The sequence below is a fragment of the Brachycentrus maculatus genome, unplaced genomic scaffold, assembly GCF_059751285.1.
Source record: "Brachycentrus maculatus isolate JH-2025_06_01 unplaced genomic scaffold, ASM5975128v1 h1tg000221l, whole genome shotgun sequence".
Classification (NCBI taxonomy): domain Eukaryota; kingdom Metazoa; phylum Arthropoda; class Insecta; order Trichoptera; family Brachycentridae; genus Brachycentrus; species Brachycentrus maculatus.
The window spans coordinates 120,001-144,933 of record NW_028280972.1 but is presented as its reverse complement, the minus strand read 5'-3'; the positions used below and the strand labels follow the sequence as shown (position 1 = coordinate 144,933).

Sequence of the window (24,933 nt, the reverse complement as noted above, 5' to 3'; positions counted from 1 at the left end):
ATATATATATATATATATATATATATATATATATATATATTATATATATATATATATATATATACATATATATATATATATATATATATATATATATATATATATATATATATATATATATATATATATATATATATATATATATATTTAAATAAATACATATATATATAAGAGCGAATACTTAAGCAAAGGAAGCGCGTTAAAGCGGTTCTACTAACCATACCCGCTCTACGATGGCTGACTTAATCTCTTCATTAAAATATATACGAGTACATAGATCAATCTGGGAATAACATTGGGAAGATTCCAAACAGCATCTATGAGCATATAACGCCAACCTTTAAACTGAAATCCCACTCAAACCATGGTACTAGAACTTATCGCTGTCTTGGCCTTCCATATCGATGTTATGTCGCCTAAGGTCTGGGCACTGCTCACTGCCTGTGCATATTTATAAGATAAAATGCTAAAATGATAAAATGCATTCGCAAATTTACCATATTGCGAATGTGGACAAGATATAGGGGATGCGGTTTAGATTTTGTCCCGATTTGCGCGAGCACTGGCTATTAATCTATTCAGACGGTGCATTCCTTACATAGAATTATGGGAAAACAGTTTCTGTAGCCGAAATTTTTACATGGATTGGACTGCATAATTTACTAAAATGGGAAGAAATAGAGAGATCTAGTCGAGATAATCTTTTTGATCAACTGTCGCCCAAAAAACTTTTTTTGCATCAAAAATTGAGGAATGGAGTTATACGACGACCCAAACTGAATACGTGGATAAATGGGTTCAACTATTCAAACATTTTGACGAGCAACTAAAAATGTTTCGCTTAACGTGTATTTCGCTCAACGAGTAAGATGCTGGTTATAAGAGTTACGTAACGAATTATGATCGTTATAAAAGGTTCCACTGTATTTGTTTTTTTTCTCTACCTGTCCCGGTTTAGAGCTTCATAATTATGGTAAGCCATAATTACTGATGATGCCCTAATAAGGCGAAACAATTGTCAAGAATTTAATTTTAATGTTTTTTTTTGTTAAATAATACGTTTAACTTACTAGGCCCTTAAAATAAATGTTTGAAGTTAACATTTAAAATTTAAATTATGGAGTTCTGTAAGTATAAACGAATTGCAAAATCAATAAATACAAATTTCTTATTATAAGTTTTTAAGATATTTCACATCCATCACGTGAACGGTGCTGCACGCGCCATTTTTAGCTTGTTTTAGTTTTAAAATTTTATGTTTTTAACAATATAAATAATGTGAACGTTCAAGTTTAATTTGAAAGTTCACGAAAGTCAGTGGAGGTTGGTCTGTGTACTTACGTTTATCGCTCTAAAACGTTACAGAAACTAAGCCCCCGCTAAATTCTCTCTACGTTATTTTACGCCATCTAAACCTATCTCCTTACCGTACCCTCTTCACACCCCCTCCCCTTTCACCCGCCACCCTACTACCAGCTCAGAGCTCTCCTACCCCCCGCCTTCAGGCGCGATGGGAAATGAGATTGATGGTAGACAAATTATTTCCTTCGCGGCAATGGGCGATGGTGGTTCGGTTATCTGATTTCAACCTTGGGCGGGGATGAACATTTTTCGAACTCACTGAATTAAGTTGAGCTTTTTATATTCGTTCTCTATCTGATATAGGATTTTGCCCAACTTTCTTAATTTATTAGTGAATACATCGAGCAGTTCTTAATTCATATTTGGGGACTCTCTGTATCAACCTAAGTTTTAGCCATCAACAATAAATCAGAAACTCAATGCTGATTTCAATTACGAACGTCTTCATTGTACACCACCAAAATTAGTCTCATAAATGTTGAATGTAAAAAAGTTAACCATTAATACCCATATAAAAAAATGCACATTCCCAGAAGAAGTCTGATAGCAAGGCGCAGAAAAATCCTGAAATTCAGGGTCATTTATTTCTTCAGTTATGTGGTCAATTGTTGGCACAAAACCCTCTAAAATTATTTCTTTATATTTTCAGCATTCATTGATCCTTCTATCCTTATCAAATTACCAACACTCTATTTTGTGATGCATTCCCACACTATGATAAAAGACAAATGTCTAACGGTGGGTGCGAGGCATTCGTCACTATATCGTTCTCCAGCTCGTCGGCGAACTGTTTGCAAACTATCTGGACCAATGGAATTAAATTTTGATTCGTCAGAAAATACAACTCTTTCCCAACCGTCCCCCATCTAATGTTTTTTTTTTTTGTTTTCGCCCATTCCAAGCAGTTTTTCTTAATTTTCTGATTATAAAGAGATTTTTTGCACGTCTTTTGGACAGTAATCCAAATTCTACTAATTTATTTTAAACTGTGCGTATACTAACACTGACACCGGTGGTTTTCTGTAGTCGTGCTCTTAGTTCTGGAGCTGATGCGAACAGATTTTTTGTGATATTTTTTTTTATTACACGATCATCATGTTTTGAAGTGCAGCGTTTTAATCCTGTGCCCACTTTTTGATTTAGTGCCCCACTTTCTTTGTTTTTTTTTTTCAGAAATCTCTTCAATTGAAATGTATTTGCTTTGTTTTATCATAATTATATTTTTTTTAGATTTCGCAACAACAACTATTTGGTTTTTCTAACGAAAGTTTAAGTCTCGTAGAGATTTTGCTTGAATAAAATACAGACACTCCAATAAAACCATTTATCACTACTAAAATTGGCGTTTATCTGAAGGAATTTTGGACTTTCCAGGTTCATAAGTAGTTATTTATTGTTCTTAGAAGTGAGAAAACCATGACTCAAACCTAGGTTCAAGTCTAACCTAGTCGTTCGGCCATTTATGTTGCCTGGGGTGTATTTGAGATCTATCCACCTCCATGATCCGTTTACGTAGTCAGCTTGAATTTTTGTACATTTCTTTTTTCAGAGCCGCTCTAATATTTTCTTAGCTTCTTAGTATGTTTTTTTTTTATCCCTGCCAACTCATGACGTAATTGTCGTCCAAAAATGTATTCATCCATAAAATTCCCCGAGTTTTGATAACCGGCAGTAGTCAATAGAGGCTACATCAGTTGAATATGGAGAATGTTATACCCGCTTAGTAAATACCAGCTATTGACACTCACGCCTTATATACTCTAGCATTCTCCGATAAAACCACTTCCTTCTCTAATGTATCCATTATTTTTTTTATCGGCTCCCGCTTTTTCGATGCCAGCTCAGCGGAACAAGGGTAATTGCTGAGGATCCCTTTGAGATATAGTAAAAATGAAAACAACCAGCAGCATTCCCGAAGATTGAGGCTGTGTCGGATTAAAGTTGCGGAGCTTTAAAAACCTTCTGTGTTTCTACTGCATGCTTTGGCGTAACGTCTCGGTATTTTAGTTGTAACTCCATAGTTTTCACATGGTTATAAACCTACAAAGGTAGCTCTGTTTTTTTATTGATAGAAAATAAAAAGATTCATTCAAGTGTCTAGATGAACTTTCTTTTTGGTGGGCGTTGACATTCGAAGAACCTATCTTCAGGAACTAATGTTAAAAACTTCGTTTACTGTGTATTGGACTGACTGATACGACCCGCTCACATCTTCTTCAATCCCCGGGTGGTTTCATCCCATTTTCTCTCAGTATTTCTTGAATTTTCAAATATTTTTTACTGGTCAAATCAATAAATCCTATAAGGTGCTCAACTTTTCTTGGTGGATTTGAGTAAGAAAATACAATTTTAAATCAAAAAACTTAGTAACGCAAAGTTTCACACGCGCGGCTATTTTATCGTTGAACGGCATATTAACCAGCGGCTTTTTGTAACTTAAACGTTGCAAGTTTCAACCTATCACTCGCTACTTTACCCGTAGGTATATTAGATTACATAATGAATAAACCTCATCTCAACTGGTCAGCACAAAACCGATCAAAAGTCAATTTTAATCAACCCTCGTAATCTCTTCCTGTCAAGCGTTTTATGAAACAACGCATTCCACGCATTTCGTTTATTTTATGTTAACCCTTAAGTACTGTCGTTCAAAAATATTGCGTTCACTATGTGGACCACAATATTCAATTCAGTCTATCAGCAAATAAAAAAAAAAACAAATTAAAATCTGTAGGCGTTATTTTATTTATTTATCGAGTGAATGAATAAAATGATATCTTTTAAAGAGGAAATGATTTAAACGATATGAATCAATAACAATACATTGAATTAATTACATTACAAAAAAAATACGTGTATTCCGGAACTTTCGGATGTCGCGTCCGCTGCTTTGACCGATGGAGCTAAGTATGCTTTTATCAGAAATACAATTCGTTTGAATAATTATTATCATTTCATTTATTTGAAACATTGTTGTACGTAAAATAAAAATCATTTTAACCTAATACTAATTTTGTTTACCTAATATTTCGTTACTTGAGAATATAGGTAGAATAAAGTAATAATGTATGGTCCTTATGACCCACATAAAGTAGAAAACGGTTAATTGTAAAATATGGAAAATCGTATTACTTTGTTCAGTACCGCGCGCATTTTGTATTTTTTTCAAATATATAATGGAATTCGACTTTTTAGAATAAAGGTATACTTACTTATTGATTTTTCAACATTAAACATTTCAATAACTCTTTTCTATTAAAATCTACATAATTCGAAAAAAAAAATTAAATTAAAAAACTGTACATTTACCAACAAAAAAAATCAATTATCTTAAATATTACCTGAGTTTAAAGAAAATTATGTTATAATTTAGCGTATATTGGGCCTTAATTGTGTGCACAAATGATTGCTCAGAAGATTTTGCGAAAGAAATTCTAATTAACGCAAAAAGCTTTCCAGAAAGATGATGAGGCCTGATCAAGGAGTTGGTTCTAGGGAAACGCCGCTTTGAGAAATGGGGTATATGGGCATAGCAATTACTTTCGACAAATATTTATTACTATTTAAAGTAGAATTCAGTTTGACTTTATTTAAAGAACAGTTTATTATTTATTATTTATCATGTTTTAGTTTAGATTTAGACCTAAAGATGGAAGCTTAGTTTCCGAAACTAGTCGTCATAAAATAAACTCAAGTTTTAAAAAAACAAGTGTTTTTCTTTTACTATTTCATCATGTCTTACCACAACGTGAATGCCGAAACAATAAATAAAAGAATTCAACTCTACGAAAGAGTTGCGTAGCAACGATACTCATTAAAATGATAATTTAATCAGGATGTTCATAATTATTATTACCCTTCGGAACAGTTTAAAAAATCTCTTTTACTCTAAAACCTAAAGTTATATATATATATATATATATATATATATATATATATATATATATATATATATATATATATATATATATATATATATATATATATATATATATATATATATATATATATATATATATATATATATATATATATATATATATATATATATATATATATATATATATATATATATATATATATATATATATATATATATATATATATATATATATATATATATATATATATATATATATATATATATATATATATATATATATATATATATATATATATATATATATATATATATATATATATATATATATATATATATATATATATATATATATACATATGTTGAAAAAGTATCCGACTTTTATTCATAAAAGAAACATCTATTGAGACACAGTTAAATGACACATCCCCTTCGTAGTAGTCCCCTTGATCTGCCACTCCGGAAGCAACGCTGGAAAGACTCTTGGTATGGCGCGCAGGTGGCCCGTCGCAATGTTCATGATGTCTTCCATATTTGAAATCTGGTTTCTTTCGAATGCATTTGTTTATTTAAACTTCATGTACAGAAAATAAATAAGTACATTGGCGGGCTTATTTGGCGGGCATTTTTAGCTGGGGATTTTTTTTTCAAAACATATAACATACATAAGTCATGTATACATATAATATTCCCGATGAGTAATTTCTATTTCTCATTTTGGGCCATGGGATACAGCTAGATATCACAGGGAGCGTATTGAGAAAGTTGGAATCATTGAACACAGTCTCCAGAATGTTCTGTGCGACTCCACACGAAGTTGCTTCTGTTCAATTGTCAGCAACTTTGCTGAGACCCTTCTGAAACCCAAATCTTTAGTTGAAATGGAATTAATGGATTCAACACTAAATACTCACTTCATCAGCACGTTCTCTGATCGGTATTCGACGATCTTGTATGATCTTGCGTTCCAGGGTTCTGACTTGATCAATGACAACATAATTTTTGTATGTTGAAGGCCATCATATCGTGCTTCACTCTCTTCTGATGAGCGGCCATCTTTGAAGCGGTTTTACCACTCCTTTATCTGTGTGGCGCCCATTGCTTCGTCCCCAAACACCATTTTTTTTATTTATTTTGCGAATACTAACTACTTGAGAATTCCCAAGCTTTAAGCAAAATATGACGTAGTAACGTTGCTCATTTTTTTATGTAATTTTGTTAAAAATAAATTCCGACGACAATAGCGTACACGTGCTCACTTTCAGTGGCTGAGTGGCACTGTGAACGTGAAAAAATTGAGCATGAGCACTAGGTATACCTACAAACGGTCATATATATATATATATATATATATATATATATATATATATATATATATATATATATATATATATATATATATATATATATATATATATATATATATATATATATATATATAAATATATATAAATATATATTTCTTTGTATGAATAACGATGATTATTTATACTTATTCTATTAATTACTATGATATTTGTTTGCTTATTTAGATCATTTTTTATGATTTGTTTTTTATAAATTTCAGCTTCTTTCATTTTATCTCAAAGATGCCTCCAGATTATCTATTTTCCTATTGATACTTCATAAAAACTCATATAACTGTAATTCTACAATGTGTTAAATAATAAAAAAAATATTTCTCATATAATTTTTTGATTTAGCATTAGCTTTGTGGATTGACATGTTGATTATTAAAAAAAGAAATAAACACTTGTATAAAACCAAGTAATCAGTTTTATTTCATCGCAAACGACTTGTTTCGAAAACTTGTTGATGTTTGTCTTTTCATCTACAGATGAAACGTAAAAACTATCCACCTGTAGATGAAATCATCTGTAGTTTTCGAAACTTGTCGTGTGTAATGAAATAAAACTTATTAAGTGGTATTATACAAGCGTTTCATTTCTCAGCGATACGCTCTTTGTAAACGAACTGTAACTGTGAATCGGCAAGTGATTCTAGCCGCCGAGTGCTATTTATTATCCTCGTAAAACTCCGCTCCAAGAATAAAACATTTTTTGCCAAGTATAACGACAAACAAATTACATATCTCTACCATCTTTTTAGTTAGAAAGCAATTCATTATAGCTTAAAAATAACTTAACTGTATCCACGCGCCTTCGCTAGCGAAGTTGAAGGGGCTGCAGTGTTTTCAGCTTCTACTTGATTCAATTTCATTCCACGTTATACAGCCTGAACCTATTTTCATTGGGCAAAGAGTTGCTCTGGACGGTAGCCAAATGTAGAGAATGTAATGTTCATATTCCGGGCCGAAATGGAGCTAGTATTGTAAGCTCGATTAATAATTGAATAATAGAAAATCAACGCCGCATATAGTATTACCAAGTGTCGTTCCGCATTGCAAAACCCAAAAAATATATGCTTTTGTTTATTTTTATTTTATTTTTATTTTTATTTATTAGGGAATTGTACAGCTTAAGTAAAAAAAAAATGATAAAATAAACAATAGTCACATTAACAATAATAAACATTACATTACATTAACAAAAAATAGTTAATGTAATGTAATGTTTATTATTGTTAAAAGCCAATTAAACAATTCCACATTTATGTTATAATACTATTAAAAAACATTCAGAGATTTAAAAAAAAGGGTATGATATAAAATAATAGATTTAGCAGGAAGGAGAAGATATTTATTTATACCACATTTATTTATCATATGAAACAGTACATATTGTATGAATAATAAAATGATGTGAAATATTAATTTGATAATTCCGTATTAGTTTATATTTAAAAAAAATATTACGATTTGACGCTAATCTTATTCATTGATGTTTTCAAATCGGTTGTAATATATAATTTAAAAAAAACATATCCAATCCCTATATGGAGCATATGGAGTCCACAAACTGTCTCTACGATTTTATGTTAGCTGTCAGATCCTTTGCATCCTCTCAAGACAGACCCGTTCAAGTTCAAGTTCTGACGAATACTGCTAACGAATTGTCAGCAGTGGTCGTCCTGGGTAGCGTGAACCTGATGCTTTGTAAAAGAGGCAAGCTTGATTAAGGCATTCGAGAAAAATGCGGAGTACATAACCAAGCCAACTGAATCAATCGCCTTTCCTTGACAACAGTTGTGGCCAATATTTTCTGCGTCCTACGCCTTACCTCTCCATTCCTCACAAAGTCAAACCACCGTACTCCTAAACTTCTTCGCAGACATCTATTCTCAAAGCTAAGTACACGACTGCTCTGGGCCCTTGTAAGGTGCCATGTTTCACAGCCGAAAAGGAGCAATGCAGGCATTGTATTGGCGGCATTTAGACTTCACCGAGTATAGATCCGATCTCCAGACACCCTTCATACTGTTAAATGCAGATTCTGCGAATCCTAATCGTACTCCCAGTTCCTTTTTTTTGCATTTCACAATATATTATAATTACAAGTAAAAAAAAAGTTAAATATTAACACAAAAAAAGATCCCATAAAGGCATAGCCTATTGTGGGTATACGTTATATTTAAGGTTATAATAAAGGGCACTGGCAAGAATACAATAGATATTCTCAGAAATAAAATAAAATTAAAGGTGCTAATATTAACTATTTTAAGCCCCATGTGCGTAGAGTACCTATTCACCCTATCGACAATTAATTGAAGACCCTCGACCTGTTTGCGTACTCTAGGTCGTAGAGTTTCCGGGAGGAAGAGATGGTTATAATACCTGGGTCAGATGGTAATGACTTTCGAAGAATGAAATCCATGAGAATGATAAAGAGAAACGGCGCGAGGACGCAGCCTGGTCTGACTCCGGTAGAGACCTCAAACCAATCCATGACAACATCATCAACTCTCATACGGCACTCACTATTAAGGTGAAGGGCCTTAATTAGTTCCACTAGTTTCGTGGGCACCCCATGAGCTTCCAGTATTTTCTAGAGTGAAGGCTTGTGCGGACTATCAAACTCCTTCTCATAGTCTACGAAACACATCGCCAGAGAACTGGAATAAATAATAATCCAATTGGATTAAATCAAACATTGATCGATTTGGAGTTCTGAATAGGCATGTAACATATACATCAGGGATATGTTTAAGGTTTATACTTCCTTTTCCCTGAACCTAGAATAGGTTTTGTAATATACTCTCCTATATTAAGTGGTTTGCTTTACTCCTCGAGTACTATCCAATTACGTGTCATAAGATTAAAACCAGATATTGTAAAAACGAGGTCTACGATGAAGGCATATAATATATAATATTTTAATTTTATATGAATTATTAATGTATGATTTATCTGGGTAGCACAGTAGTTATTATATTTTGTATTTGACAAGACTGAATAACATCAAGGGGTAAATAACCGTTTGTGATTTATAGTAAACATACACTGCTTCATGTTGTTTTCTTCTTCTATATTAAAATGTGTTTATATAGATATTTTTAAATATTGTATTTTTATCTTGTGTTGTAAGTTTTGAGATGGCTTCCATCGGTACTGCTATATCGTTTCCGTTATACCTACATATTATTTTATAATGTATCGTCTTATAAAACTCATTCATGTAATCGAATCATTCAAAACATTACCAACGACCGACTGATTTTTTGTGCTAACATTTGGTCATTCATTCGGTTTATTTGAAAAGGCAGACCTGATCATTGTAAACCTGGTGAATAAATTCAAGACAATTTCTAGGTCAACGCTGGTTTTAACACCACTTTCATATCATCGTTGCTCTCAAGTATACCTGATTTAAGTTATGATACAGCTTAGCATCACCGCATCTTATGTCTTGGCACTTACTGAAAAGGGCGAGAATTCAAGTTTGTAAATAAATAAGGACATGTTATTCTCCATTTACTTGTAAGCAAGTGCCTGGGCGCGTATTCAGAGTGAATCTTTAAAGGTCCGGCACTGAATCTGAGGGATTGATTCTCAGGTCTGTGTTATGGAAACAGCCGAGACTCTCTCAAACTTATAATTTCCATGTGCATAAAATTTAGGTGATACGAAAATAGCCGGCAAATAAATGAATTCAAAGTTAAATATTATATATTAGGTATTCTTCTAGGCTCTTCTGTTCCAAGTACACCGTGATCTAGTTATGTATGTTGGTATTGAAGCCATGCAATTTTAATAATAATGTCACCAGTAGTTACATACATATGTACATGTATGTATATATATAGTTACTTTATACTGTCATCAGTATGTCATGACATAAATAGGATGAAACTAAATTTATCATCTTGTCTCCCCACGCTAAAGCAGTGGTCACTAACGATCTGGATCCGACCCGGCAAAGATTTGTATTCGACCCTCCCAAAAACAAAATCGATAATCTGTAAAGTATATCCGTATTAGTATTCATTTGGGAGGTTTTTTCAGGCATAAGATTCAAAACATAAACATTATTTTCAATAAGTTCTGTAGACTATAATACATTAACTCTATGACGCACGGCTCGTAACTTGACACTTAAAACTGGCTGTCCGTCAACAAACAACCCGTAGAAATGGGATGCTTCTTTATAAACCAAAGATGTTCTAGGTAACATCAAGGGATGAAGTCAGGAAATTCTCATTTTTTGTTTTTTTTTAAACCAAAGTTTAAAACTTTACATTTCCCTTATTCCTTTACAAATTTTAATAAGAATCGTACTGATTGTCCTGTGATTTAAAAAAAAAATAATATTCTTATGAAAAAGACCATAAAAAAATCCATTGTGTGTGTGGGTGCTGGCATGTATGTAGTACCAAATGTACAGTTCTACAAAGAGTTTAATTATTTATGTGCATACATATAATATAACATGCAGAGGCAGCCAGTGATTGAATTTATCCGCAGTGCGTTTAATTTTTCTCATGACAAACATGTTAAATTGCATCCAATCAATCGTTTCCGGTTGCCTTATAAACTCATTCGCGAATCAATTTAAAAAATCTGTTAATCAAACAATAAAATACCTGTAAATCACCTTCCATATCACGAACGATATGTTACAAAATATGTCTTTCACAAAATCTGTATTTACAGTTTTTGTGTTGGAATTCGTAAAAAAGGGTCGTTACACTTTTATATTAAGAGGAATTATTGTTTTCTTTTATATTATGGATTAACCTTTGGTTAACTTTCATATTATGAATTACATTATTGGGCCTACATAGAATGTTTGTCATATTCTTCTCATCGAAAAATGCAGTTAAATAAATATATATTGCACTTAGTATATAAAAATCTTCACATACTGATTATTCGTAGCTCTTTGCTAGTTGTTATTCCTATCAGAACAGTCCGCTCGGCTGTATGGAAGTAACGGAAGAAATATTCGGGTTTCTAATCGTTTTACCTTTACTCTTCAAATTGCAACGTTTTAAAAATTCATCTAAATATTTTGTTACTAATAAAATACTGGGCCTTGAATTATGTTTTGTATTTTCAACTGTAGACCTAACTATAAATGTGGAACTATCGATAATGATTAGAAATTCATTTCTTATAATACTTGTTGGCTCGGGAGAGACGTAGACGGTTTTGTGTGTCGTCGTCCTCTGACTCTGCCCTCGTGGACGTTTTCACGCTGCATTTATGCGCAAAACATGTTTTCGGTAAATCGAAAAGTATCTGTTTAATTTTATATGGGGGAGTCTTCAAAGTGCTTAATATGAAACCTTCAACCCCTATCCAACGTTTGAAATTGAAACACTTAAGTCAATAATAACTAAGGGCAAACTTTTATATTGGGTTCCCGCGGTTTTTCGGTACATTTTTGAACTTTCTGTATTGAAAATCAATTTTAATCTAGTATATATTGACTATTATTATCTGTGACCTATTGCTATTTTTTGGGTAGCTTCATAATGCAGGTGTAGATCTTCTGTGGTTTATCATCCCATAACTTGGCCAAGTGTTTTTCAGCGGCGCTTCAGTCGCATAATTTTTACCACCAAAAGAGTTTTGGAGATTGTTTGCGTTGATTCATGTTGCACCCAAACATTGAGCTTCTTTTTGTGGCTTTACTACTTTCAAATGATTTTAACTTGTCATGGGGTCCATTTATAGTGGTTCTGCTATTTCCTGACAGCTTGTTGACAGTTGCAAGATTTCATTGACTATTCAGTGACTGGCCGACCAGAGTGAGGTGCATCTTCGACGTCGAATTTTACGAAACAGGATTGAGCAAATAACTTCTGAGTCCTTCGTTCACTCAAAGCATTCTCACCGCCAACTTCACAAAAATTTCGGCTATTTTTGCATCGTTTTCACCCTTTTTACAGTAAAAAAGCTTCACATAGCGAATTTCTTCAGATATTTCACTCATTTTCTAATCTATATATTTTTTTACATGAGCAACAAATTAGAAAACCGCTGCAACAAAAAATGTAGACTAAAATATCACCTTTTATTCAAATGCTTATTTGAAACAATTGATGAGTGTTGCCTGATATATGAGCATCAATGCTGTATATTGGCAGAAAACCGCGGAGACTGTTTAATGACCTATTTTGAAATTTTGCCTTTTTTTACTTTTAAAACCCTTACATATAACTTAACTTCGTTTTTCATATAGCGTAAGTTGTATAAACTATTCCTTGTCATAATACAAAGGAGTTATAAATTAAATTTGAATTATTTATAGTGAAAGTAAATAAATAAAAAGATGACATAATTATCTGCATAAAAAAAAATTGTAGATCTGAAATATTTATGAGGTTAAATTATCTACATTAGCGATTTGAATTTTTTTGGTATTTTATCATGACTCGCTATTAATCGTAGCAATTCGCAACGCTGAAACCTAAAGCTTAAAGGTCAACAGTCAATTTCAAAGATAAGAGAATACGCTGAAAATTTATTTTTGCGAAATCTTTTTTTGTTGCTTCAAGAAACCTTTTTGATAAATTAATGTTCCATTTTGATCATTAAACTCGTGTAGACCTACATAATAGGTCTACACGAGTTTAAGTCTGTGCGGTTTTTTGCCATAAGTTGATATTGATGCCCATGTATAAGGAAAACACTCACCCGATTGTTTAAAATTAACATGTGCTTAAAAAGGGACATTTTAGTCTACGTTAAAAAAAAAGATTTCCAATTCACTGCTTTTGTAAAAGGTTATATTGATTTGAAAATGAAAGAAATATGTAAAGAAATACGCTATGTGATGGTTTTATACTATAAAAAGCATAAAAACGTTGCAAATGTAGTTGAAAATTTTGTGAAGTGTACTATGAGAATGCTTTGAGTAAACGATGGACCCAGATGTTATTTGCTCGATCCTGTTCCTGAAATTTCGATGTCAAAGATGCATCTCCCTCTGGTCCAATATTTACAATATTATATAATATTTATATTGTGACATATATGTATATATATATATATATATATATATATATATATATATATATATATATATATATATATATATATATATATATATATATATATATATATATATATATATATTCGTAGAAGTAGTGAGTATTTTGTCAGAGTATTATCACAGGCAGTAATAAAACAATCCAATCCGAAAAAAATATATAAAAAACGCTTGATAAATCATTTTCTTTCGTATTTCGGCAGAACACAAAACTTATGCGGTTTTCACATAACTACTTAGAACGCGTATATCTCTTTTGTCGTATTGCGGGTACCACAAACGACAGGTTATGAATTTGGGATATTTTATGTTTTTAATAGTTTAAAATAAAAAAAATAAAAATTTATTGTTTAAAAATATGCCCTTTTTTCTATTTTTATCTGCATATGGTGTGTAGAGCCATCTATTGCCTTTACGGGTAGAATGCAGTCAATACTCAAACCTGCAAGTATCTTCGGAAAATCGGGCTGCAGTTGCGCGGATGCTAGCATAAGGTTCGAGAAATTATTCGCAGAGGGATGCGATATTTTCCAGAGAATCGTGTTTAAAGCCAAAAAAATTTTAAACCTGGTTTGGCCTGTTTTCGAGTTCCAGATTTTTTCATGTTAATAAAATATATATATTTTTTTAAATCGGTGTTATTTATATGAAATTAATTATATTTAACTATAATTATTTAAAAAATTATAGTAATTATTTGTTTAATACAGTAAGTTATATTAAAATATAAATAACATAATTTAATATATAAAGAAAATAATTCTACTTTAAACATATTCAAATACTAGTTACTCTGTTTCTCTCGAAAAAAGGGAACAAGCTCTTGTACTTCGAAAGGGACTTACGCTCATTGTTTATTGTTTATACTTACGAACTATTTTCTGTGTGTTGTTTTTATTCTTTTTTTCAATTATCATATATACGAGGCACTTAACTTATTTTTATAATTTTAATATCTTCTTTTTTAAGTCTGTAGGATTTTAAAAAAAACTTTTCTGACTCCTTTTCACCCGGCCAGACACCAGGGAAGCTATCAGTCAATAAAAACCATAGTGTATGTAATATATACTCGGTGCATACTTAGGCTTACCATACGTCCCGGTTCGACCGGGATTGTCCCGGTTTCAGACACGGGTCCCGGTGTCCCGTCCGGTTTAGATTTTGTACCGGAGCACTGGCTATTTATCTATCCAGACGGTGCATTTCTTACATAGAATTATGGGAAAACAGTTTCGGTAGCGCCGAAATTTTTACATGGATTGGACTATATCATGTAAACGTAATAAAATGGGAAGTGAGAGACCTGCAGAAGTTTTGAAGAAGAAGAAAAATCATTCAATGATTATGCTGTGCCCTTTTACGCCAAATTTATAAGCGTTGGCAAAAATAAACAGACAGTTTTCTTATTATTTTTTGACATCTCATCAAAGATGGAGAAGAAAATGGAAGTCTAGGAATTCACGAGGCTGACGACCGTCATAGGCTGGTTTAAGTGATCACTTTACAAACGTATAACATTCACCAATTCTATCCATTATTGACAACCACACTACTCAAATTCTTGGAAGTTCTATATATATGAACCAATATTGAAACATTGTTCTTGAATCACTAGAACTTCACTAGAGACATCTATTGGTGAGATGAAAATAAGCTTTTTATTGAGCAGAAACTCTTTTATTAGTTTGCGAGGTCCGAATCCTGGATTATAATCACGCACACGAAAAAACGCCAGAAAATATCAATTTCGTTTTTATTATTTAAGCTTAAAAGATTTATTTTTATATTTATTTACAACATTTTGAGTGTGTCCAAAAAAATCATAATAATAATATGAAAATAACTCCTGTAATTGGAGATAATCTAGATTTTGTGAACAAGTATTTGGACACACTCAAAATGTTGTTGACAGTTTTCTAGTTAAAAAGAATTTATTATTTGTCAGAATATTTTTCTATTAATTTTGTATAAATTTTTTAAAATTGTATTCGAACGAATTATGCTCGTTATAAGAGGTTCCCCTGTATTTGTTTTTTTCCCTACCTGTACCGGTTTAGAGCTTCATAAATAATTATAAGGTAAGGCTTACCATAAGGTAAGCCTATGCATACTTGAACTATGTAATTTGTATGACTGCACGAGACACTGATTCTCTTGCAGTGGCAGTGAACAGATCTTCTGTGAGGGGATTATCAACATCATTTTTAGATATGCCTGACGTCATGATTACCCGATAGTGAGATTGCTCACATCTAGCGAACCCAAGTTTATCTCTTGAAATAGCTATAAGTTTATTTCTTATCTCGATTTGGTATTCTCATCACTCAAAAAAGGGTAAAAGTAAATCGCAAATAAATATTTTATTTAAGTTCATTGGATTTTTATAAAAATTAAAAAGCGTGAATTTATTTTCATCAATTTACAGTTGGTTAATGTTTTTACCAAAGTAAACGCCAATTTGTTTCTCTTTGTTTTTACTGTAGCGACGTTAGTGAATATGTTAATTTAAATTGAATACTTTATAAGATGAATACCTTAATTCAACGCATTTGGCTATATTATATGTATAGCTCAATTTATTATTATAAATATATGTATATATATCGACTTGGAATAAACTTAAATCTGAATTGTCTTCAAAAAGAAGTTATTTTTTAAATCTCAACAATAATGAAGAAGAATAAAGAAGCTGGGCTTACCACCTGTCATAAACTGGTTTAGGTGATGACTTTATTTATACCTATAAAATTTTAAAGCATAGTTTCTACTAATTGTACGTTATTCCCAAGAAAAAATTTACTACTTGAACAAATGAACGCCAAGCGTTAGATTCAGTCTCGTTCATTGATGTGGTGAATTGTGGATCATTTACAAATTGACTTTTCGAGGATTATCAAATATACTGGCTTTTAGTTATTCCGTGCTTATCCTAAGAAATTTAGAATTATCCATTAGAAGTAGCCAAAACAATTTCCATATCGATTTAAAGCTTTCACGATTCGCTCCATCAGTTCCAATTTAATATGCAAAGGCGGAAGTAATATTTTTTTCTCGTAACCAAAGCTTCGTTGATTACGTTTTGTTTTCCTTGAATCATGACATCTTTTGAAGGCCACTTTCTGTTAATCCAGTGTTCCTTTTTAGATTTGCTGTCCCAAAGGCATAAAAAAACAAGAGTATTTTGTGTATCCATTTTGCTGTGTAAGGATAAAGTTTACCTTCTTTAAATTAAGTTGTCTTTCGTATTTGTTTTTTTTAACTAGTATAATTGTTTCATATTCCTGCTTCATGGTAATGGGATGACCTATTCAAGGTATATATTTGGCTAGTTAGAATCTAATTTAAAGTAGGAAATTTATTTTTTGGCCGTTAAAGATATATGTATTCACTTCTTTATTTTTGGCTAGTATCAAAACTAACGCCAATTAACATGTATTTAAAAAACTAGAGGCGTTTTCAAAATCAGCACATTAAAAACATTTGTTGGATATCCAGGACTATCTTTTTTATTTGTTTTGTTGGCCTGTGTAATTGCTAAAATTGTACAATAATAAGTAGTATTGAAACCGAGTGAAATAATGTTTCTGTCAAATATTTGCCTGTATGAGTTGTGGTTATTATAATAAAAAGTAATGTTTTTTCTTCAATTACATGAAATTAATACAGTTAGACCTGGCTTAACGCTGTTTCAGTATAGTGCGATGGTATTAGGGTTGGTAAATGCAAGGTCACGGACTACCAAACAATAAAATGGTTCGACTGTAACAATATGAAGCGCTGTAACAAGACAAAATTTGAAATTTATAAATTCAGTCACAGCACTCCATCGCTAGTTACGCTTTTCCGAAAGTGTCGGGTATAAACTCTGTCTGGGTATTGTGCTATAAATCAGAGCGTAATACGGCCCCAGAGATATAGATAATAAAACCTGTGGATTCCAGACGTATTTGCTGATATACACATCACGCTTCGATCGGCTGCAACAACTGTCATGGGTAATGAAATCTAACCAGCTCGCAACCACCACATTCAATTTGCTGAGCGAGTCTTTACTGTCGCAGATCCAAATTACCGGGGGAAAGGCATGTAATGCTTTTCCCCCGGTCGTTTCCTCCGCAACTAAATCATTGTGAAGGGCCCTTGAAATGTGTTTTATGAAAATGGCGCTTTATAAATTGGCCAGAATAACTACTACAGTCACATTCTCTAATTAAATATTTAAACATGTTTTTTTGACAAAAATTGTATACTGTTTGTCAGCGTAATAATGTAAAAAGTAAATTATCTTTTTTTTTTTGGTTTTACTGTAGCCGTAATTTTATTTTCTTTTACTTACATGAATCAATGTGCGTGCTTTCAGAATAAAATCCTCTTCAATTGACTTAAGAGTGTCAGGTGTAGAATAAAACGCTTCCGCTTTAAATGAGGTACTTCGTGTCTACTTACGTCGATAATAGGATTTAAAATTCAAGTATATGGCTTGTAGCAAAGCATTAGTAAAAACACCCCGTTTAATTATTATTATTATTATTATTATTATTGACACATAATTTTAGAAATACAAGATCACAAAATAACTTAAAGACCCCAAAATATAACACTAGTGCAGCTCAAAACCACTATTCTTTTATAGGAATAAAACATTTTAATAAACTACCTGCAAGAATAAAAAATATAATCAATTTAAAATCATTCAAAAATGATTTACAAAAACATATAAGGCAAACTCCCTTTTGATTACCATTTATTATTTATTATTTTTACTTCTTATTTATAAGTTTATTTTTACTTCTTATTTATATGTACAAACCCTGTAAGCGAACTTCCTCTCTAAACACGAGCAATCTGCTCTCTTAGTGAGGTAGCACGTAAAAAAAATATGTATATATATATGTAACTATGTTGATTATTTTGCCATACAAAAAAAAAAAAACAACAACAACAACAACTCAGTAAATAGTTATGAAAACGTAGAATCGGGAATTTTACTGAAGAAATCCATTTTTACAATGTATATCATTTCTATAATGAAAATAATAATGACGAAATAAAAGTGTTAATGATGTTTTGGACATCTATTATGTACTTTTGCTGCATAATAAAAATAACGATTTACCACGATACGCAACGCTAATAATAGGATTGTGTGACTTCAATTTAATTATTTTATCAACCGTTTAAACTAGACTCTAAATATGGTCGTAGAACATCAATTAGGATAATATTATGCCTAGTAGTGATTACGACAGTCATTAAAAATTGTTTAATACCATGTCAATAAATCACTTATTCAATACAACTCTTTTTCATGAAGCACGGAATCCCTTCGATGGAGCCTCACATTTGGAAAATTATGGCACTAGATAACGTTAGTACTACTGAAGGAAATTTAATGCCTAGAGTAAAAAGGGAGAAGATTTTCCAATATTTGCTAAAATGTTGTTTATTTGAAGACCGTTTTTACTATTACCTCAAATGACTTAGTGCGGGTTCATTTAATGCGACCATTTGCAACATTGCTTGCACTACTCACAAAAGGAAATCCCTTTTGCAGTTGCGGGTTTGCATATGTGTATACTCGTAAAAACGTAACGTGTTTATGTATCGTAAATTATATCGCTCAATCCATCTGATGCGTTGTACAGTGAGGTGAGAGGATGCGCAACACATTGCAAAGGTACTTTCACAAGCGATGGTGTATAATTTGAGCAGTATCTTTCATGGAGGTAATGATACGTACTAAATATTCCCTGAAAAGGTAGATTTCAGCCTATTAACGTGTAACTAATTACCTTGCGATTTCTGAAGGGATAAAAATTAACGGAGTGTACTAGTTTACTTTAAAAATGTTTTAAGCATAAAATTCAAATAAATTAAATGAAAGGATACATTTACAACTGCTGAAATTTGAGATGTGCGGTTATCAATCATGATTAGAATGGTAAATGTTACATGTAAAGTGATCACTAAAACCAGCCAATTACAGGTCGTAAACCCTGTACCTAAATACCCAGATTTACATATCATTCTTCATCGTTCTCAATTTAAATAACTCATCAGAGAGTACTTTAAAAAAAAAATTGAAACTCGTACATTCGAAATATTGTGATATGTGTCGCCTTCTTTCAAAATCCGCCAGATCCATGTAAGTCGATTTTACAAAAAATGCAAAATTCTCTGGGTAACATTTATATTTAAAAGATTTGTCTATCTTGAGATAAGATATTATGAAATAGAGTATTATCCCATTTTTATAGAATTTCTACCATTATTAAAAAAAACAAGAGACACAAATTGATAATGACGTTAACTCAATTTTTGACCTATCCCCGCTCTCTGATTGGCCGATATGGGTCACAAGGCAAGTTCCATGAATATAGCGGAATTTGAAATACAACGCTGTTTTTAAGTATTTTTAGCAGGATTTTCATGTATATAATTATTTTAAAAATAAAACCCACAATTGGCATCCGATAGAGTATTTATTTTAAATTCTTATAAAATTGGATCTGGCGGATTTTGAAAAAATGCGACACATAAACTGTTCTCCGAATTACCCATAACATGGGTAGATTTTCATATTAAATTGACATTAATAATTGATTTTGACGATATATTGAGCTTAAAGAATGTCGTGTACCATATCGAGGTTTTGAAGAATTCAATGAATATTGGGTCATATGAAAGTTTGTTTCTCTGCAAATATGACATAATAAACAATATTATAGTTTAATTTTAGATCGTTGAAAATAAAGCGGAATATCATTACCACCTGAAAATATAAATAAAATAATCACTCAATTTTAATCAATTTTTTATGAAACAGAACATCAACAGAACTGTCCGTAATAAATGGTGTATTTTAGTAAAAGTAGAATAATAATTTTCTCTTAAAACATCTTTGAAACATCAAGATGGAAGAATTCCGAGTTTTCCCTGTCCGAGGCAAATTTTTAACTAAATTCCAAAGATTAAAAAATTTCGTATTGGACACTTTACACTATTATGAGTTACAAATAGTCAACCTTCTGAATTTCTTAAATTGATATCCAAATGGCCGCCAGACCATTAATTTTTTAAATTATATTTCCCATTTCATTATAGAATATCTACACGACAGGTAATTTGAAGAAAGATTATTAATGGATTTTTTTTTGTAAAAATAATGTTACAAGTTGCAGAGTAGAATGTACTTCAAAGTATATCTACGTCTTTGTAGTCGGTAGAATGATTCTGTTAGTTTTAAAATGTTTAAAAATCTCCCAAGCATCTTATCTTTGGCAGTCACATTCTATTTTAAATTTCAGAATCACTTTTAGTTCATCCACTTTTATTTCATTTTAGCTTATTGAACGACATATTTCAGAAAGTATTTAGTTTTCAGTATATCTAGTAATTAAATACACAATAAAGTAAGCAAAACTCGTGGAAAATACGAAAAAAAAGAGTTATTGAATGGTTACAAACTGAAAGTTCTAATATATGATATAAAGTATTCCGTTAGACCTTATTTTGTTCTTAGTATGCGTTCTTTGACAAAAAAGCGAATAAACCAGCTTTAAAATTAATAGAAAATGTATAAAACACCTTCGAATAATAAATGTTCTCATTATTATGTAATTTATCGTAAAGTTTATATGAGTTATATATATATATATATATATATATATATATATATATATATATATATATATATATATATATATATATATATATATATATATATATATATATAAATATATAAATATTTATAAGAATATGTCAGAGCATTTACGTGGCTAACGACACACGTGTGTGTGTGTGGGTATGTAAATATTCATATAAAATGTTTCTTTATTCGAAATTTCACGTATGACTATAAAGTATGAGCTAGTAAGTAAAGTTTCGTTAATCTGCGCATGGCTGTTACTCCTCGAGTGGAAAGCTTGAGATCAATCAGACCGATGATGCCCAGTTTATTTTTGATTTTATCGACTCGTTTTTTGAGCTAAATTTAGGATGACCCTCTAACGAATACTCTAAGATATTTTAAAAATAATTTCAGACGGTTTAAAATTTACTTTTATCATATACAAATATTTACGATACTTCATTACAATCTGATTTGATTATATAAACAGAGACACTTTACAAATATGTAGAATAGAGGACTCTTTTTTGACATCTCATCAAAGATGAAAAAGAATGCGGAAGTCTGGGCATTTACGGGGCTGACAACCGTCATAGGCCGGTATAAGTGATCACTTTACACACGTATAACATTCACCAATTCTACCCATTATTGACATCAAAACTACTCAAATTCTTGGAAGTTCTATATATATGAACCAATTTTGAAACATTATTCTTGAATCACTAGAACTTTACTAGAGATATCTATTGGTGAGATGAAAAGAAGCTGATGTCCGAATCCTGGACACATGAGAAACGCCAGAAATATCATTTTCATTTTTATTATTTAAGCTTATAATTTACAAGTATTTAGATATCTGTGTTCATATTATATAAACATTCGACTGGCATTGCTTGAATTCGTGACTTAATTTATGCAGTGTCGGATATATCTACGCGATATAATAACGATCACCAGGGTAAGAGAAATATGCGAGATTGAAGAGGACATAATATGTCCATTCGCATTCTATATTATAGAATGCGCATGTGAGAGGAATGAAACCATCCAGACTCCCCCACATCGCACTGCACGGCTAGCCCCAAGGTAGACGACTCTAGAGCATACCACCGAATTTCAATGAATTCAAGTAATTCCAGTAGAATGTTGAAATACAATGAATACAGAATTGTATTGCTTTTCTCGTATTTGAAATAAATGTAAGTTTCTTCCTTTGAAAATGCTGTCTATTCGACCTTTTTGTAACTAACTAACTAACTATTCCCCGTAGGGGTAGGTAAAGAGAATAGAACGCCACACCGCTCACAAAAATTTATCGCCTCTTCCACATTCATGCATCTCCTCATATATTCCCGCCGACCTGACCACTTTCAGGTTTTCGGCACTTCTTGATAGTGCAAGTTTTTTTTGGTCTTCCCCTGTTCATTTTTCCAACATTCACTTTATAAATTTGTTTTACCGTTGTTTCCTCACTCAATCGTTCCACATGTCCAAAACATCTCAACACACCTTTCTTAATTTTATTGATAATGCTTATCTTAGCCTTGCATTATTTCCTTATTTCAATATCCGAACATCTATCATACACGTCTTGCCACACATTCGTCTGAGGGATCGCATTTCGACTGCATTCAGTCTACTTTCATTATTTTTTTCCCAACTCCATGCTTCACTTTCATTGATTAGAGTTGGAACCAGGACTCCGTTGTGTACTGCCAGTTCAGCTTTCGGTGACAGGTTTTTATTTGCTATAACTGATTCTAGCATTTACTTTATTTTCTATATCTTTATCAATATCACCATCCGTAAAATACATACTGCCCAAATACTTCCAAGTACATACTTATATACATATTTGTAAACGATTATTAAAAAATGAAAAAACACTTGTAATAAACCACTTATTTGATTTTATTTCATTAAACGGGTGAAAAGTAAAACTGTAGATTATAGCATCTGTTAGTTTTCGAAACTAGTCGTGTTTAATGAAATAAAATTCATCAAGTGGTTTATTACAAGTGTTTAATTTAAAAAAAAAATCAACATATCATTCCACAATGTAATTGTCGAATCAATAAATAAATATTTGTAAAAGTGTTAAAACTCTGCCAGTTCACAACGCGGCTGTCCAAACTCAAAACGCAGTAAGGGACATTTATTTTGTAGTACGTTTTTATTGCATATTTGAACTAAGTAGCTTCTACTTAGTCGAAAAATGTAAAAAAACGTACTACAAAAAAAATGTCCCTTACTGTGTTTTAAGTTTGGACAGCCGAACGGTTGACAAGTGCTAATAAGAGTATGGGCGTTTGTGCACTACACGGAATTACACGGAATTTTACCGTCCGGCACGTCAGTTAGCATATAAAACGGATGATTGGCTTGGATCAGCTTGTGCTTTTGTCCATCTTACTTCCGATCGGTGCTCTTGATAGGTGCGTGAGCACGTTGCGCGGAAATTCGATCACGTTTAACAGTCGTAGTCGCTTTCATTTTTCAAAACCGGACTGCCGGACGGTAAAATTCAGTGTAGTGCACAAGCGGCTTATGTGCGCTGGTTTCCATTACCCCGCCGCTTTCGAGCTGCCGACATGCACGACTCTTTCGGCCAACTAGCGTTTGACAAATGGCCCGTTAAAATGAAACGGATATAATTGGAACGAATGAAATTATTTCTGAGTAAATTTCTGCCAAACACTGATGGCTGTCGGTCTTGCCACTTGAAATATACATAATTTCGACCTTGTGATATGATTCAACGGGTGTTTAGCACTAACCGAGTAACTGTTAAACACTTATTTATTAAGGCTTAGTATTCGTTTTGTTCGCCCCCGTAGTGTAATGATCAGCGCGCTCGGCTACCGTTCTGGTCACTCTAATATTTATTCAATATTATCCTGGACTTTTACCTGAAGCGGAGGGCTGACCTTTCCTTTATTTGTTTACGATCAAGATAACAATGCGTTTTTATGATGCAGTGCCTTATGCACCATTGGGGTGCAGATAAGGGTGTGAATAAAAAATTGAATTAATTTAATTTTCTCTAATTCCTTATATGAGTCCAATATTTTTTTTTAATAGGGCGTGAACATGTGACCCCTCCGGTTGTCTCCGGTAGAATGAATTCTTGCTGTCGAATATGCCCTTAAGTATTATAACGCAAAAATTGAGTTTTTCGCGTTATAAACTGCTTTTTTGTAGTATTTATTGTATTGTTTATTATATGTGGAAGTATTTCGAGATTGCTAACCCGTATTTTGGCGTGCGGGATCCCACGGGATTTGCGTTTTAAAGTACACGAAAAACATATGAAATAATCTGAAAGCTACCGCGAAAGCTTACGACCTTCTGATAAATAATTGGTACTATACTTACTTCTCCAAGTAAATGTGTTTAACATCGGAAAGTTTATTCTTTGATTTTGTGATTTTTTATTATTATTGTTTTAATAATTTTAATAATCTTTTTGCTAAATCACACAAGCATTCAACATTTTAATATGTAGGTATATCAAAACTTTAAGGGGGAATATATATATATATATATATATATATATATATATATATATATATATATATATATATATATATATATATATATATATCTATATATATATATATATATATAATATATATATATATATATATATATATATATATATTATA

General features: G+C 31.7%; 1 protein-coding gene across 1 annotated transcript in view; it reads left to right on the top strand.

Annotated features, from left to right (window-relative positions):
* Positions 1–24,933, top strand: part of Sh (Potassium voltage-gated channel protein Shaker) — an 89,925-nt gene that overhangs the window by 12,846 nt on the left and 52,146 nt on the right. The window lies entirely within an intron of this gene.